General features: G+C 40.9%; 1 long non-coding RNA gene across 1 annotated transcript; it reads right to left on the bottom strand.

The window, feature by feature from the left end:
• Positions 1-8,529: 8,529 nt before the first annotated feature.
• LOC114658009 (uncharacterized) lies at positions 8,530-17,205 on the bottom strand. The gene is made up of 4 exons (XR_003717283.2): positions 16,747-17,205; positions 16,523-16,629; positions 15,979-16,081; positions 8,530-8,773 (listed from the first exon to the last, which is right to left on the bottom strand). It is a non-coding gene; the product is annotated as an uncharacterized LOC114658009 (long non-coding RNA).
• Positions 17,206-19,113: the final 1,908 nt, after the last annotated feature.

Raw genomic sequence — 19,113 nt, forward strand, 5'->3', positions numbered from 1 at the left:
CTGGCCTGGGAATGCCTTGGGATTCCCCCAGAAGAGCTAGAAGAAGTGGCCGGGGAGAGGGAAGTCTGGGCATCTCTGCTCAAGCTGCTGCCCCCGCGACCCGACCTCGGATAAGCGGAAGAGGATGGATGGATGGATGGAACATCTGAGTAGTCTTTAGAAAACTCTTATCAAGAGTGAAAACAAAACATCACTCATTTATGTCTTCCTTAAAATGTTTTTTTTGTTCATTAGAAGACTAATTTGTTGATAATCAGCTTCAAGAACCATAGCCACTCACATATAATCAATAAGTATTGCCAAGATCACACTGATTGGTTTTGAACACTGTGAATGAGTGTATTACATAATAATATTCTAAAACCTGCTTAATCCAATGCTGTGTCCTAAAGGGGCTACAGCCTGTCCGAGCAGCACTAAGACAGGATACAGCCCTGGACAGAGCATCGGTCCATCATAGGGCCTTCGTTCACATACACTCACATTCACCTTCATAAAAGGGCCCTTTTTTTTTCAAGAAAAGGAGAGAATGTGCAAACTCTACATGGGCAACTGTGATGATGTGGGTTTGCTGCATGCTTCTATCTTCTGTCCGGGAGCCCTTGAACCCTGCACCGTCGGTAATGTTACGGTAATGAGCTCACAGTGAGGCACAACAATGGAGCAAGGGGATGGTGTAAAAAGTGCAAAGTGCTTTTATTTAAAAGCAACAACAAAAAGAAACAGTGTTCAAATAAATAAAGTGCAGTGTCTTCCAAAATCATCATCAAATAAATAATCCATAAAAACAGTTGTGAAATGGAGGTTAATACCAATAAATAGAAAAACAAAAAATCCTTTAAAACGAGGTTAAAACAATGCTGGAAGCAGTCCTTTCAACAATCTGGTGCATCCTTCTACTTCTGCTGGCGGCTCCCCTGCTTCTCCCAAACTGGCCCCGCAACAGGGGAGACACCCTAGCTGCAGCTGACCTGCTCTGCCTGCTACGGCTGATCGGATCGCCTCACCGACCCCTGGCTCCAGTAGGCTCCTCCAAACAGCGACATGGGTTCCACAGCAACCAGGGTGCCCACACTGGGGAATGCACATCCCAAGTCCCAACTCCCGCTGCCTTCCGTGGCCTTATGCGGTCACACCCACTCTTCAAAGTAAAGTCAGTGGGAGCGACCACTACTTTTGCTCCTCAGGTGTCGGCTAAACATCCAAGCTCCCTGCTCAGCTGCACTCACTCACTCTCCTGCACCGGCTTTCTCCTGCTGCTGCTGCTGTTGCTGCTGCTTCCTGCCTGCCCAAGGTTATTATAGTTTTGCCTTTATATATTAGTTTTTATTTCTATATTTTTTTACGACCTTACTTGGAAATTCAGTTTAGTTTTAGTTTTCCTTCATCGTGTATTTTTAGTTTTAGTTTAGTTTTTATTTCACAAAAACATTTCTATTTTATTATAATTAGTAATTATGGCATGGAGCACCTACGGAGTTAGTTTTGTGTCATAATCAGACAGAACTATACACTTAACAGATTTGGTTATGAGTTTAATGTTAGCGGAAGCTTACTACACTACATGGTTTACTATCTGGTTTTGTTTTTTGTCTGATAAAAACAAGCATAATCAAAACTAGATATTGAATATGAATAATTTTACACAATTGTATAATTTTTAAAATATTTTCTCATTAAAATCACAGAGGGCTTAGCAAAAACAGGGCTCTTAGACTTGAATGAGTGTGCAGACCCCACTTAGCTGTTGTGGCACGCGGCTGGGGGTGGCACCCAGCCAGGACGCCCAGGAAGACAGGAAGAGGGCTCATGCCTCCTCCAGACCACGAGGGGGTGACCGCCCTGGTTGCTTTGGGGGCCACGGGTACAGAGCTTGAAAGCTCAGCCCTGTAGGGACCCGTGGTCACTGCCAGGGGGCGCCCCCATGCCTGAAGGTTCCTGGACCCCAGTACTTCCGCCACACCCGGAAGTGCTGGGGGGAAGATGTGTGGGGACACCCAGATACAGCCGGCACTTCCGCCACACTGGGGCGTGTCGGTGGGAGATTGCCGGTGCACACCTGGAGCACATCCGGGTGCAGATAAAAGGGGCTGCCTCCCTTCACAAGGAGGCTGGAATCGGGAGAGAAGGTGGACAAGGTCTCAGGAGGAGACACAGAGGCGGCCTGAAGAGAAAGGCAGTGTGGTTGGCCTGGACTTTGGGGAGTCTGTGGGTTGTGGAGCACTGAACTTTGTAAACAGGACTTGTAAATAAACGTGTGGTGGTGACTTTAAACATGTCTGCCTGTCTGTGTCCGGGGCTCGTTCCACACTGTATTGAGGGAAACAAAGAACAACAAGCATGTAGTGTGAAGGTTAGGGGCAGTGAGATTTGAATAGCCTACCATAAGAACAGTAAACCCATAATGAGCAGGGCAAGAGCAGGTAATAGGAATACGGACAGGCACAAAACAATAGAGACAGCATCTGAGATTAAGAACAATATATACATTATCTAAACCTGTTTATCCAGAGCAGGATTACAGGAAACCTGGAGCCTACCTCAGCAGGTTTGAATGTAAGGCGGGAAAACTCCCTGGTATGCAATATGTATTATATGGCTGATGTTAAGAACAAAAAGAATATGATAGTTGAAATATCTATTTTGAGAGAGAGAGAAAAACATTGAAAAAAGGGAGACAAATTTTAAAATATAATTCTGCTAATGGATTACTTTCACAATATCAGGTATTTTGAGCTGTGAATATGAACTGAAAAAGATAAATGAATAAATCTAGAATAAATACAAAAACCCATTAGTATGTTTAGTTTTTCATCACTTGTCAGACTCTCTGTTTGTATTGCTTCGTTGTTAAACGATGTTTTTAAAGCAAAAGTGATTGGTCAGCAACAATATGCTGATCTTGTATGACAACCTTGTCAGTCTCTCGATCAGTGCAGTTTTATTTTCAAAAATTCGGGAGTGGTCTCCCCTCGACTTTCTTGTATACTCAGATATGGGGATGGATATTTGAGGAGTAAACCGCAAGACAATGATTATATTTTTATATTATGTACATTAAGGAACCATCACCAACAAATCAAATTAATAATATATTGAACAATTATTATAAAAGTAATGTTGAATAAATCGGACTCTGCAGCTGCATAAATAAAAAAAAATCGTATGTGTTTAGGTAAAGTACCACTTCCGAGTGATGAATTTGGCCCAAAAGTTAATACAGATCTGCAAATTGTGGTGTAACAACCACATGCCAAACTTCATCCATCTATCTAGTTGCGTTTTTGAGTTATCGTGTTTACACACACACGCACACACGTGCGCACGCACATACACACAATTCTAAAAAACAGTATTTTTGTACTCTGGGTGGTCTATAACTTCAAGATTCATCAAAATATCGAGGTTGAATTTTTTCATGATTACTATACTTTCTCAATACTTCGTATATAAGAAAGTAAAAATGATTTCTCCCGTGCGAAGTGGCAGATGAATTGCTGTCAACAAAAAGCAGTCACCTGAGAAATAAACTGAAACGTTACTCACTCGTGCCGTTCACTGGATGAATATGGGGACGGCTCGTGGTGGATGAGTTTCTCTTTTAGAGTTAAAACTTGCAAGGGTTAAAGACTAACGGCAAGAATATTCATTCAAAAACGACAACTAAAAATATTTTAGTAAATTATTATTTTATTTCAGTTAGTCTTTCCAGCTACTTTAATAGTTTCGTTTAGTTTTAGTTTTTCATTTCGGTTTTGTTAATTATTTTATTTCAGTTTACGAAAATGTTTTTTTAATAATAGTTTCAGTTTTGATTTTAGTTTTCGTTAACTATAATAATCTTGTGCCTGCCTTTCTTCCTCTACACTCCTACAACCTCTGTTTCTTTCTTTCATCTCTTCTTTCTCCCTTTTTAGCCGCCTTGTGCTTCTATTTATCAAGAGGATGTGGCAGCTGTAGGAAATCAACAGCCCCAGGGAACAATCACAGATGTGGATGGTTTCTCACCTGTGCACTTAGGTGAGAAACTCCCACATCACGAATCATCCCGGGAACTGCTTCAGCCACACAACCACCACGCCCCCTCTCTAAGCCACGAGTGCAGTGATTATTTATTTTAAAAGTGGCCCTTTTAACAGGAGCTGTGGACCCGCTATACCACAGCAACATCATTCATGCACTGGGATACAAGCCTAGGACAATGAATCTGTGAAGCGTCAGGGTTTGCAGGTTTTGTGATAGTACTATTTGTAACAATTTGACATATGACATTTCATTGCATCAACTAAAAGGGAGCAGTAAAGATAAAGTATTACCAATATATAAAAATACTAATATATAAATGTTCATATTTAGATATAAGGGAGAACTTATAGCAGTTTTTAACACTCAGACAACACCCAGGAGGCAAAAAAAAGGTAACCAAAATGGCAGCTTTATTGATCTAAACTAACCTTAAGGAGCGAAAAACACAGGGGGTAGCACAAAGTGGAAGACAAAACAGAATTAAAGTTGCTAGCCACCATTGACACTAATAAATGAATATACAGACATGCATTAGACATGGAGTACAATATAAAACTTTCTTGTGAATAGTAATATTCCTGTTTTCCAGTTGTGGCTGTCCCTCTGTATTTCTCACCCTTTCTTATTTTTGTACATTCAGCACCTCTTTAAGCTCATTGTCTCAAACATCCAGTTGATTTCCATTGGTCTGTCAGTCATTTTCTAACCCTCTTAGTCTTGAGCAGGGTTGTGGGGGGTCTGCTGGAACCACTCCCATCAAGCATAGGACACAAGGCAGGAACAAACCCTGGAGAAGGCGCTAGTCCATCGCAGGGTGAACACACACATCCACCCCAGCAACATCACTCCAATTTGGGATCGCCAGTTCATCTGACCTGCACGTCTTTGAACTATGGGAGGAAACTGGAACACAAAGAGGAAATCCAAGCTGAGAACATACAAACTCCATGCAGGAAGGACCCAGGTCTCCTTACTGCAAGGCAGCAGCACTGCCACTGGGCAACCATGCTGCCTGATTTCCATCAGTGCACAGGACTATCTTCAAAATTCACTTGGACGTCAGCCTGGAGAGCCCACATCTGTTCAAGGCAACCCTTTCAGACCATACTCCTAATGACATGTGTGCATCAGTGGTGACAGGCTGACTTTTGTTAACCAATCTTTGTTGCTAAGATGCTATTCAGGATCAGTGACTGAAATACGGAACTTTGAAACACAAATACAACAACACTGGATTTTAATATTTTTTTCATGTAAATACTTTTCCCAAATTTATTTTACAAAAGGCATGCAGAATTACACCTACAGGATGGTCTGGTGTTAGATTTGACTTTTAGTACCCCACATCACAGTACACCTTGCACAGTCAAAAAATATCACATATAAAAAATATCACAAATACAAAAAAACTAACACGTAATGATCTGAATTATTCAAAATATCACACATAGAGACTCCACCAGTTGCAAGGAAAGAGAACTCTAAAGAAGGACATAAATATCATTAAGGCAATGACATAGAAGAACATAAGCAATAATCATAACACAATATTACATAAAAGATAATTACAGGATACTGGAAATCGGAACACAATTAAACTTTGCAATTTGCTATTATGGTTCATCGTATACAGCAACTAATCTTGATGTGCAATTAAGAATTAGGATAAGAAACAGAAAAATATCCCTACCATTACATTAATGACAAACAATCAAATTTATTCCAAACAGATTATGTCATACTCCAGGGAAATATGTCCTGGTTTACCAATCACCACCAATAAACCATGAAAAATAATAAAGTCTAAAACTAATTCTACCGAAATCATCCAATAGACAGTGGATCTGGAAAATGAGTATAAATTAAATGTTTCCGCCTTTGTATTGGGATCCCACAAAGTCTACTGGACAATGTAAAAATGTTCCAAATTGCAGACTAAAGAGGCCAGGGTATATACGTTGAATTTGAAGTATGAATAGTTGCTGTAAATGGATCAAGCATCTTGAGCATGGGAAAGGTGCTATATAAATAAAATTTATTATTATTATTATTATTATTATTATTATTATTATTATTATTATTATTATTATTATAGGAATAAAACCTTCTTGGTCCCTTTTTCAAGGATCTTCTAATCCAAGTCTGCAGAAACCTGTTTTTAAATGTCGAACAAAGCCCTACATGCAGAAAACAATTTATATATAATCTAAAGTTAAGGATTAAAATGGAAAAAAAGGAAAAAAGTGATACACAGTACATAAAAGGAGAATAAACTGTTAACAGGCAAATATCCAACAATGCTCACACACAGACAGCATATGTGACATACACCAGCAAATAGATTCTAGAGAAAATAGGGTCAAATTTAAAGAAAGCACTGGAGATCATGTGATTCTTATAAATTTATTTTTCTTTCATGCAAATTTTTGATTGCACACCAGGACTGGTTATATGATAAACCATGTGCTGAATGGCATATAGTAGGCATTTGATGGTGTTGATATTTCCAGTATCATGTAATTATCGTCTATGTAATATTTAGTTATTATTATGGTTTATCCTCTTCTTTTATGTTCATCGCTTTAATGCTATTTATAACCTGCCATCGAGTCCTTTTTTCTTGTGATCATGAAGTCTTCATTACTGATATTTTACTAATACATTTCATGAGGAGTTTTTTCTTTTTCTATATGTGGTATTTTTTAAATGACTAAGTTGTATTGCGAATTGGGGTACTATTGAATGTACAACAGGTTATCCATATATATAGGTCAGTTTAATTAACTGTTGTGGAGATTTCACTTTAGCACAGTAGTCTTTGGTCCAAAGCACTTCGAGTAACATGGGTCTAGAGTAAGAACCCAAATCCAACATACTGGGTTTACTTTATTTACAAACAATCTAGCGAGAGGCATTTTTGTGGACAATATATATATATATATATATATATATATATATATATATATATATATATATATATATATATATATATATATATATTCATGAGAGTAATCAGCAATGAATGACCAGGCTTGCTAAAGCTAAAAGAAAGCACAGAAATACTCCAATAATAGTTCTTTACAGCAACAGTCTGCACCTTTCAATGTACAACATTTTGGATCCTGAAGCATAAGGGCTGCAGCAACAAGAACAATGCAAAGTTTTTGCCACTCCTATTAGCTAAGAACAGAAACATGAAATTATAGTCCGCAAATAATCTTGAAAACTGGAAGATAGAACAGTATTCCCTGGTCTGATATATGTCAACTTCTGAGCAACACGATGGAAGATTCAGAATTGACACAAACAGCATTTACCTATGAATCCAACCTTCTTGATGTGAAAGTTGCAGGCCAGTGGGAGCAGTGTAATATGGAAATGGTTTCTTGATACAGCTAGGCTTTCTTTTTAGTAATTTGGGTATATCATATTCCAATTTGTTCTCATTTGGGGTTTTGTTTGTCGCAAAATTAAGTTCTGTCACATATTTTACCTTCGATTTTGTTGTTGAACTGATTTGAATTATTTTCATTTTATACTTCTATTGTCCTGTGATGCCATTTTGTTTCTTATGGGAGCAACCATTTCATCATAAAACTGTTTCCAGTTACTATTGCATTGCTATGCTGGGACAGCCGGCAGTATTTTTATATATTGATAATACTTTATCTTTACTGTTCCCTTTTAGATGATGCAATGAAATGTCACATGTCAAATTGTTACAAATAGTACTATCACAAAACCTGCAATCCCTGACACTTCACAGGTTCATTGTCCTAGGTTTGTATCCCACTGCATGAATGATGTTGCCCATGTGGAGTTTGCACATTCTCTCCTTTCCTTGAAAAAAAAAATGGGCCCTTTTATGAAGGTGAATGTGAGTGTATGTGAACGAGGGCCCTATGAGACCAATGCTCTGTCCAGGGCTGTATCCTGCCTTAGTGCTGCTCAGACAGGTTGTAGCTCCTTTAGGACACAGCATTGGATTAAGCAGGTTTTAGAGTATTATTATGTAATACACTCATTCACAGTGTTCAAAACCAATCAATGTGATCTTGCCAATACTTATTGATTATATGTGAGTGGCTATGGTTCTTGAAGCTGATTATCAACAAATTAGTCTGGAAACATTTTAAGGAAGACATAAATGAGTGATGTTTTGTTTTCACTCTTGATAAGAGTTTTTTAAAGACTACTCAGGTGTTCCAAAGATGGCAAATTGACCTTTAGCACTATAATTTTCATAACCATCTCAAGAAAGAGACAAGAGGCAAAGGTAATTAGATATATCTTACATTTTATTTTAATTTTCAACAAAGCTCAATGTAGAAATATTTATTTTCTGTAAGTACATTGTTATTTCTCCATCTTATTTCTTGACTTGTATTCCACACCTTTGGAAACATATTTAATATTTCTGTATCTCTATTGTTTCTGGGAAATTCCAGTTCTGCTACATCAGCTTTGTTTCTTACTGCATCTTTTACTTTTGTTACTATTTTTTATTTAAAGTTTATTGTTATGCAGGCAGATGAAAGTATGGTTATTCATATCACTTCAATGTAGTAGGTTATCTTTAAAGTGTTTCTTCAAGGTAATATATGACAACAATTAACAATATCAGATAGAGTAGAGAACAATAGTTGTTCAAAATTGAATTGCCATGGCCAATGGGGATAGATTTGCAGTCTGCCGCCAGAGATGGCTGCATGTCAAGAATTGATCCTTCCTGCACATTGACTCCAGCCTACAAAACAAATATATAAAAAGTAATGACTGCATTTAAATATCATTGAACAAAATAGTACAAATGACTGATATATAAAATATGCTCAGTTGGAAATATAAAGCATAAAAGTCAAGGCAAGTCAAGATAAAATTTTAATGAAAGCTAATTTTTTTTTTTTCAAAAAATCTGCAGGTTAAGTCTGAATTACCCTCTTTGAGAAAATAAATGTGCTCTCCAATTTGCTGGCATCTCATCTAGGCTTGATTCCTGCATTGCTTCTGATGCTACCTGGGTGGGACCCCATCTTTCTGTGATCTAGTACTGGAAAAAATGTTCTCAGGAATGTATGGGCATCTAAGGACTTGCTTAAGACCACAGGAGATTTTTTTTTTTACTTAAATAAATCATCCTAATTCTAATGATCAACTCTCATCTAATGTTTAGCAAAGATAATATGGCAATGTTGGACCAAATCATGTATTTTCTGTCATGTTTACCCATTGCATTCTTTTGTTGTGTATGCTAAAGTGCTGTTTTTACAGAAGTAAAATTCATATGATTAGATCAAGGGATTCTCATTTCACTCCACTCTACATTCAGGTATATCTAAAGGGAGTAAAAGCCTAAGCAGAGAAAAAGCACCAGTCAGGCAAATGAAAAAACTATGCACAATTCCCCAAACATTTAAATTCTTTACTTATTATTGTGGTCATGTATGAGAGCAAAAAAAAATTTAAAAACATGTTATTTGAAAGCGCATGAGGAGCAGCTTAAGGACCCGACGCGCACCGCGACAAGTTGTGCCAGGGGACAAAGGCAGCGTACTAACCTCTCTCTCTCTTTCCCCGTAGAAAGGACGAAGCGCTGCTGCCATAAACCTGCTTGGACAGCAAAAAGAGCAACACTTCCGGGTTCCTTTATTTTCCTCTGGTCCCCCAATGATGACATCCAACACCCATACACCACCACGAATTCCTAGCATTCCTCACTTCTAATTTCCGGTCCACCACCTTAAATTGTCCGTTCACCCATCTGTTTTTGCCTTATGATTTTGAAATATTATTGGACCCAAGCTTTTTTTGTTGCAGTATATGGGGCTAAAACCCCCAAACCTTGCTTATTGTGTCTGGGTTTTATTACAGTGGCGTAGTCGGCAGGATTTTGAACCCCCGAAAAGATGACAGAAGGGCAGGATTTAAACAGCATCCTAACCACTTTGGCCAATGAGCTCCAGGTGCTCAAGATGGACCAGGCGGCCACGAAGGTGGAGCTCGCAGACACGAGGAGACGACTGGCAGCGGCAGAGACGGTAAAGCTGGAGCCCGCACGACCTCCGCCTCCTCCTATCATTCCACTCTCAGAGGTGGATGACATTGAGTCATACCTTTCCATATTCAAGAGGACGACCACCCGCAATCAGTGGAAGCGGGCGGAGTGGGCCTCCATTTTGGCCCTATACTTAAAAGGCCCGGGGAAGCGGGCCTATCATGATCTTCCCGATGATCTCCTTAAGGCTGAAATCTATAAGCGCTACGGTGTAACCTCCAGTCAGCAGGTGAGGGAATGGCGGCACTGGAGATTCAACCCCAGCGGCCCAGCTCGGGCCCAGGCCTTTGAGTGCTGGGGCAAGATCAGGCACTGGCTATGGCCAGACGTCAACCAGGCTTGACAAGTTTATATACGCCATGCCAGACTACCTCGCCCAGCAGATCAGGAGACATCCCTTTAAGGATATGAATGGCCTTTTGGAGGTGCTCGAGTGACAGCTGGTGGTGTCCCAACTCGGAGAGTCTGAGAATCCAGCTCGCGGGGTCCGACAGGAACGTGTGGCCACCCCGGAACCCACCCTCCGGGCTCCGGACTGTCCGGCTAAACCAAGGGACAGGCTGCCCACCACGCCGTGCTGTTTCAAGTGTGGCGAGGTGGGAAATATCATCAGCTCCTATCCCCTCAACCAAGAACCCATGGACTGCAGCTGGACCAAGGGTGAGAAGTATTGTGCTCTGTCTAATCCTCTGGCCGTCAACAAACGGGAGTGGTATTAATAAATGGGTACTCGGTGGTGGCGTTATTCAATTCCGGGAGTAACATTACCATTGTTGCTCGCCGTTATGTTTTACCGCGACAGTGGAGAGCACCAAACTCGAAGGTCACTTGTATACATGGGGAGACCAGGTTGTACAGGTCTGCAAAGTGCTTCATAACCTGGTGTGAATAAGGCGCTATATAAGCGTCCGACCCGGCACAGATTCACACTGAGGCACGTATAAATTGTACACAAATCTTTTTATTTTCTCTTCAGCTGTGGGGCACGTCTTCCCCGTGTCCCACAGGCCCAACACAGTCCCACAAGCACTTAACACAATCAACACAAATAAATCTTTTTCTTCACCTGTGGGGCAAGTCTTCCCCATGAACCCCACAGGTATAACACAGTCCCAAAGTACCTCTTTATAATGACAGCAATCCTTCCATTGGCACCACCACTCTTCTCAGGCACCTTGTCCTCTTCCTCCCGATTCTGGCCCTGAGTGGTAGTTGCTGGCTTCTTTTATGGCCCTTCCGGGAGTGCTCCTGGTGCTTGCTCACCTGTTCCCAATTGCACTCCCGTGTGGGCCCAATGATTAGACCAGCTGGGCTTAACTATCTCCACCTCGCCCCCTGGCGGCCATCCCAGGTCCCCACAGGGTTGGGAAGAACACCATCTCCCATGAAACCCTGTGGGAAACTGAGGCATCATCATTAACCAGGGAGGCTGCCACCAAGCGTCCCGGGGGAGGTATTGAGGAGTCCATGGCTGCTCCCCCGGAATACAAGTAGAAGGGACGTCCTGGCCGGGCATGGACCCTGGCCGTCCTCCACAATGCGAAGGGGAACCTAGAGAGATGTTTGTTGCAGTGTTGCCCGAACCCCCATTCCCGGTTATACTGGGACAAGAATGGTCAGAAAGTAACAACAGTAAAACTGTTACCACTCCGTAGCCCCAGCTGGGTCTGATTATGGAAGGGCAAGGGTCCGTCCCAGCTGCTCCCACGCCGTGCTCTTCGGCGACTAGTAATGACGTGGATGGTCCGGGGGAACCGTTTTCGGCCACAGACCTCACCCCGGAAGTACAACTGGAAGAGGTTCCGGGTCGAGACAAGGTTCACCCCTATCCACTCGCCGACGTGGAGTATCAGTTTTGGTCCACGGCGGCGTCCTTTAAGAGAGAACAGTGGAACGATGATTCCCTGAAGTTTGCCCGGAATGCAATCATGTCCATGAACGACATATCGTTAGCTGATTCCACGCCACCGGGACCCCACTTTGTATTGGATAACAAATTGCTTTATCGAGTTGCGGAACACAAAGGTGAGGTGCGGAAGTTGTTGTTAGTCCCACGGACCTACCGGCGGCAAGTGTGTGAACTAGCACATGCCCACCTCTTAGGCGCCCACCTCGGGGCTGAAAAAACGCTGGAAAGAGTAAAGCTCCGGTTTTACTGGCCCAGGATCAATGAGGAGGTCCGGCATTTCTGTCAGTCCTGTCCGGTCTGTCAGCTACGCCAGATTCCCAGGAGGTACCGCGCTCCTCTTGTCCCGATTCCCCTCATAGACGTGCCATTTGAAAGGATCGGTGTCGATCTAGTAGGACCCCTGGACCCTTCGACACGAGGCCACAAATATATACTGGTGATGGTCAACTATGCAACTCAATATCCCGAAGTGGTTCCCCTGCGAGCTGCCAATTTGAAAAACATTGAACTAGTGGCCCTTTTTTCCCCGAGTGGGCATACCTAAAGAAGTCCTTATGGACCAAGGTAGCCCTTTACTTCGGATACGTTCAGGGAGGTTGCCAAGTTACTCCACATTAAGCATCTCAGGACATCAGTGTACCACCCCCAGACAGATGGGTTGGTGGAATGTTTTAATCAGACCCTGAAACAGATGCTCCACAAGGTAGTCAACACGGACGGTAGAAACTGGGACCAAATTTTATCCCTGGTACTTTTCGCGTACCAGGAGGTGCCACAGGCCTCCACTGGGTTTCCCCCCTTTGAACTCCTGTATAGACGCCAGCCCCGGGGCATTTTGGATGTATTAAAAGAAGGTTGGGAAGGGGAGGCTCTTCCCTCCACCAATATCCTAGAACATATCGCGCAGTTACGCGATAGGCTAGAGAAAATTCGACCCCTCCTAAAAGAACACATGTCTAAGGCTCAAGCAGCGCAGGCCCAGAACTATAATAGAAATTCCTCCCTACGCGAATTTCAGCCGGGAGACCACGTAATGGTGCTTGTGCCCACTTCTCATTCCAAGCTGTTGGCCCATTGGCAGGGCCCTTATGAGGTTAAAGGGAGGAAAGGACTCATAGACTATTTGGTGCTCCAGCCAAACTGTCGACCGAGCGAGAGGGTCTACCATGGTAACCTCTTGAAGCCCTGGAGAGAGTGGGAGGAGCCAAATCTCCCCGGGCCATCCCGCTCCCTTTTCTCAGAGAAAACCCACCTTAACCTCGGTCCCAATTTGAATCCCCACCAGCGACAGGAGCTCGAGGGAGCAATTCGGTCTGTCCCAGAAGTGGTCAGTGAAGCACCAGGATGGCCCTCGCTGATTCAGCACGACATTGTGACAGACCCAGTGGTGGTAGTCAGGGAACGACCCTATCACCTCCGGGAGGTGAAACGTGCTGAGGTGGAGTTAGAGGTACAATGAATGTTGGACATGGAAATTATCGAGGAAAGCCATAGCCCCTGGTCCAGTCCTATAGTCCTCGTTTCTAGGCCAGATGGCTCCTGGAGATTCTGTAATGACTTTAGACGTCTCAATCAGGTCTCCAAGTTTGATGCCTACCCTATGCCCTGAGTAGATGAACTTCTCGAGAGGCTGGGGACGGCCCGTTATCTGACTACTCTTGACATGACCAAGGGATACTTGCAGATTCCCTTAACGGCATCCACAAGAGAAATGACAGCTTTCAGCACCCCTAGTGGACACAGGCAATACAAGGTCCTTCCATTTTGGCTGCACGGGGCACCAGCAACTTTCCAGCGTCTGGTAGATAGAGTGCTATGGCCCCACCAGTCCTATTGTGCCGCCTACCTCGATGACGTCGTCATTTTTTCCGGCACCTGGGAGGAACATGTATTGCAGGTATACGCCGTTCTCCTGATACTAACGAGAGCCGGGCTTCGTATCAACCCTCAGAAATGTTTTTTCGGCTTGAAAGAAGCCAAATATTTGGGCTACCTGGTGGGTGGGGGACTGGTGAGACTGCAGTGTTCTAAGATTAAAGACATCCTCAAATGGCCCCGTCCGATGGTCAAGAAGGAAGTGCAAGCTTTCTTAGGACTAGCGAGTTATTATCGCCGGTTTGTACCTCGGTTTTCTGAGAGGGCAGCACCCTTGACAGATTTAACAAAGAAGCGGGTCCCTTTTCATGTGGTGTGGAATAGCGAGACGGAGTGAGCATTCAGTGACCTAAAGATGGCCCTCATGTCGGCACCTGTTTTGAGAACACCTAACTTTACTTTTCCTTTTCTCCTCCAGACCGATGCTTCGGACACAGGTCTAGGTGCCGTGCTGAGCCAGAGCATCGATGGTGTCGAACACCCCGTCATATACTTTAGCCGGAAACTGTTGGACCGGGAGACAAGATATGCAGTGGTGGAATGGGAAGCCCTGGCCATCAAGTGGGCGGTAACGTACCTGCGGTACTACCTATTGGGTCAAGAGTTCTCCCTGGTAATGGACCATGCCACTCTCCAGTGGATGGCTCTGCACCGGGACTCAAACCCTCGGGTCACTAGGTGGTTTTTGGACTTGCAGCCCTACAAGTTTACTGTCACTTATCGCCGAGGTAACCTCCAAGCCAACGCTGATGCTTTCTCCCGGGTTCACAACCTCTCAGTTCGGGCCGCCCAACCCGATGGGTCTGGGCTGAAGGGGGGGTCATATCACGCACGAGCGCATGGGGAGCGGCTTAAGGACCCAACGTGCACTGCGACAAATTGTGCCTGGCGACAAAGGCAGTGTACTAACCTCTCTCTCTCTTTCCCCGTAGAAAGGATGAAGCGCCGCCGCCATAAACCTGCTCAGACAGCCCAAAGAGCAACACTTCCGGGTTCCTGTCTTTCCTCTGGTCCCCCAATGATGACGTTCAACACCCATACACCACCATGCCTTCCCAGCATTCCTCACTTCTAATTTCCAGTCCGCCACCTTAAATTGTCCGTCCACCCATCTGTTTTTGCCTTATGATTTTGAAATATTATTGGACCCAAGCTTTTTTTGTTGCAGTATATGGGGCTAAAACCCCCAAACCTTGCTTATTGTGTCTGTGTTTTCCCAGCATTCCTCACTTCTAACTTCCGGTCCACCAATTTAAATTGTCCGTCCACCCATCTGTTTTTGCCTTATGATTTTGAAATATTATTGGACCCAAGCTTTTTTTGTTGCAGTATGTGGGGCTAAAACCCCCAAACCTTGCTTATTGTGTCTGTTTTATTACACTGTCTAAATAACACTAGGGGCCTCATGTATAACACGGTGCATAGAATTCACTAAAACATAGTGTACAAAATTGGAAAATCTGATTACAAAAAAAAATTCAGATGCATAAAACTGTGTGTAACGAAACTTCCACAAACTTCCTCTTTATAAATCATAATCAACATGAAGTTTAACACACATGCATGTGCCTTCAGCCCCACTCTGACTCATCTCAGAGCTACGTTTATTTGAATATGCACACTTGCACGTGTTTTTAAAATTCATGTTGATTGGGATTTGTAAAGGGGAAGTGTGTGGAACTTTGCTTACACACAGTTTCATGCAACTGTGTGTATGCACATTTATAGTTATTATGAGACCCGTGATTACTAGGAATTCTGTGCATTATCCACTAAGCCTTGCCCAGTACTTTCTATGTGTTTCATGCAGTATATTCATATAATGCAAGGCTTGTAATTATTGAACATGTGGAAATCGGTCATTTTCTGCTTCAATTTCTAACTTTTGCAGTTTTGGCTATATGTAAAACATACAGTATGTATTTTATTATTGAATAATGTTAATAATAATATTAATAATAATTCATTACATTTATATAGCGCTTTTCTCAGTACTCAGCGCTATAATCCAGAATAAAGTTATGTCAAATATTCCTGATTCATAATATAATTTGTTCATTTTTGTTGTATGAGAATTTTATGTAGAATGTGTCTTGCAAAAAGATCTACTTACAGTTAGATTGATCACCACCACAGCTTGGGTGCTTGTTTTAAGCAGCTGTTGGAATGAGGTAATTGAATTATTGCTCCAATTTGATGTTGTTTGACTCATTATGCTGAAAGATTGAGTTGAAAAAACATTTACTGAAAAGGCAAACTTTTATTTTAATTTCATACATCTTTGTAACTAAGTCTTCACTGAACTATGAAAATTAGAGTCATGTCTAAAATACCAGAAATAGCAGCGACTTTTGCAGTCATTGCAGCAAATGAATGAACGAATGAGAATCTTCCTAACTCATGAACGGAGATAAGTCAAAGTTTATAGAATGATGACCAGACTATTGTCACATTGTGGACATATTCTTTATTTTCAAGAACTACAGAAGACCCAAAAAGACTAAAAGGACATTAATGTTCCTGAATTGTCTTGCAGTTCAGATTGATTTAGATTCAATTCAACTTTTGCACAAATTACATTTGAGTATACTAAATAGTTTTAGCAAATTATTTTTTTTACTATTCCCACACCACAATTACAAAAGAGGTTTACTGACCTTGAGTTATAAATGACCCGTGGTACACTGTTACAGTTGGCAATAGTGTTTCTGGGGTAATACATCAGAAAAGCAAGGCACATTTCATTGGTGGTTGAAAGCCCCAACTGTAAGGAGAGATGAACTTGAAGGTGAAGCTAATTGAGACAAGCAGCAAGAAAGCATATACATCGAACAACACCAAACTTAAAACAGAGGATACCAGCCTACAGCATGGTACTTACTGTGGTAACATGGTTGCGGTTGGTTGTATTGTAGGTGCATTCCACTACAATTTTATCATCCTAAAATATAACATTGAATAAACTCAATGTGCAATAAAAAAATAAACAAAAATGAGTTGTAGATGGTAATATAAGACAGGCAAAGTTTTCTAGTGGATGAACTATTGGAAATGAAAAATATTACATTCTGAATTCTTACTCCCACATAATAATCAAAGCCAGACAATCTTCACTAATTTCATATAAGACCAAAATTGTACAGTAATATGAGGTCTTTTGTGTTGTAGTGTCTGTGCAAATTAGTTCAGCATGTATTTTAATGTGTAATGTACTATATAAAATGCTGTTTGATTTTCTGTAAGTATTCTCTGATCTTCTGCATCCACTTTCTCTATGGCAAGATTGTTTGAGCGGCAGAATTCCTCAGCATCACAGAGTGCAAAGTAAGAAGTAAGCTAGAAGGAATTATAATATATTGCAGGATTTGCACATTGGACCAGTTAAAAATTAACAATTGCCATGACACATAGGTAATTAAGATGTTTGAGGAAACAAGAAAACCCTATAAAAAATAGGGAGAAAGTGTACACTTCACAATGACAATGACTGAACTGCTTTGGTTACTTTATCTAGGTCAAAAGGTAGTATTGGAACAGTATTAACCACCGTTTGTATATACTCCCTTTGATCTAATCAATAAAATATAAAAAATATTTGAGAACCCCACTTCAACACCTTAGACAGCTAAGGACAAAATTAAAAGGTAGTTTGATGTAGTGACAACAGCCTTTCATTATAAATCGTGAAACTACCTATTTCAGTGTGTAACTCTAAGAAAACCACTCAATCTACTCGTGCTCTAATTCTAAAAAATATAAGTGGACAATTGCAGAGTATTCAGATGTAATATGTTAATATAGACCTATCTGCCAACCAACATTTTATATAATTGCTCAATGTCTGATAATTTGAAATTAACCACCATTCCCATGATAAAATTCTATTAGTTTCTGGGTCTAATACAGTTTGCCTAGTTGCGTCTTCTGACTGACTGCGTGCTGTCTGAGATTCTTTAACATATCATTGACAGAAAATTGACCCTCATAGTGAATGATTTCATTTCCTTCCTTCCATATTTGTTATTATGGGTATTATGTGTTTTCTCAGTGCAGTTAACTCCATATTTCCATTAACATGCCTTTACAAAATTGATGGGAGAGAATGGAGCTTAAGAGCCTTCTGTCTGTTAGGGGAAATCAATTTTTCAGGTGCTTTATTTAAACAATGAACATTCAATAGAAGGAAAGGAGAAACGCATCCAAGAAATAAAGAAAGATAGAGAAAAAGTACAGTGAGGGGATGTCATTTAGCCAAGTATACAGTATGTAATGAACGAGAGGTGTGACAATTATTAACTGCACATAGAGATGCATGCATGTTTTTATTATTTTAAAGGGATTTATCTTCTTAATACTTATTTATATACCACCAGCTCTTGTCTGTTTCATTAACAGTACATCCAAATTTGCTATGTACCTTTAATCAAAGGTCTTTTCTATGTTGGACAATGCATACTGTATGCACTTTTCTCACATTTTTAATATAAAATTAAAGAGATGTGAACTGATTGATCAATCACATAATAACAATGGAAAATGAAAGATTCTGAAAAATTATTATTTTATGTGTTTTATATTGCAACTTTACTAAATACCTTCATTATTACATTTATTTTTGTTCTTAAGGCTATTGGAAAGTTTGCTACATTATGTTTACAAGGTATACTGTAATTTATCAGATATTCAGTAAAGTTAAATCAGCTCCTGTCCAATTCCAAAAATGCCTAATAGGAAAGCTTTTATTTTATTTGTAAAGTATACTTTCTGAAAAAATATTGACAGTTCAAAAGACCTCTCAAACATTTAGTAACAAGGTAGTACTCAAAACCAGTTAACGTTTAATATATTCATAATAAATATAAAGCATATTTGTTCATACAATTAATGAACAGAAACTTATTTAACCATGTTTAGTACCTTAAAAATGTTTTCATTTCAAAAGAAATAATGTAGGGGGAAACACACACTAGTAATTTTTACTGGGAAATGTTTTTAACAAGAAGTCTTTTTTTAAATACCAGAACAACCAGGGATCAGAAATCAATATAATATTCTTAAAATTTGAGTGGCAGCTGCTGTGTCTTATTCTGGGTTCATCTGCTGTACTTATTACTGTAACTACTGCAGTTTGCCCTAGAAATATCAGTCTTTGTAGACTGAAATCATAGTTTTCATTTACTCCCAAAAATCCAATCTGTCTTTTGTTCCTGTAATAAACAAAAGCAAATAAAAAATTAAATAATCAAAT

Source organism: Erpetoichthys calabaricus, chromosome 9 (genome assembly GCF_900747795.2).
Source record: "Erpetoichthys calabaricus chromosome 9, fErpCal1.3, whole genome shotgun sequence".
Lineage (NCBI taxonomy): Eukaryota > Metazoa > Chordata > Cladistia > Polypteriformes > Polypteridae > Erpetoichthys > Erpetoichthys calabaricus.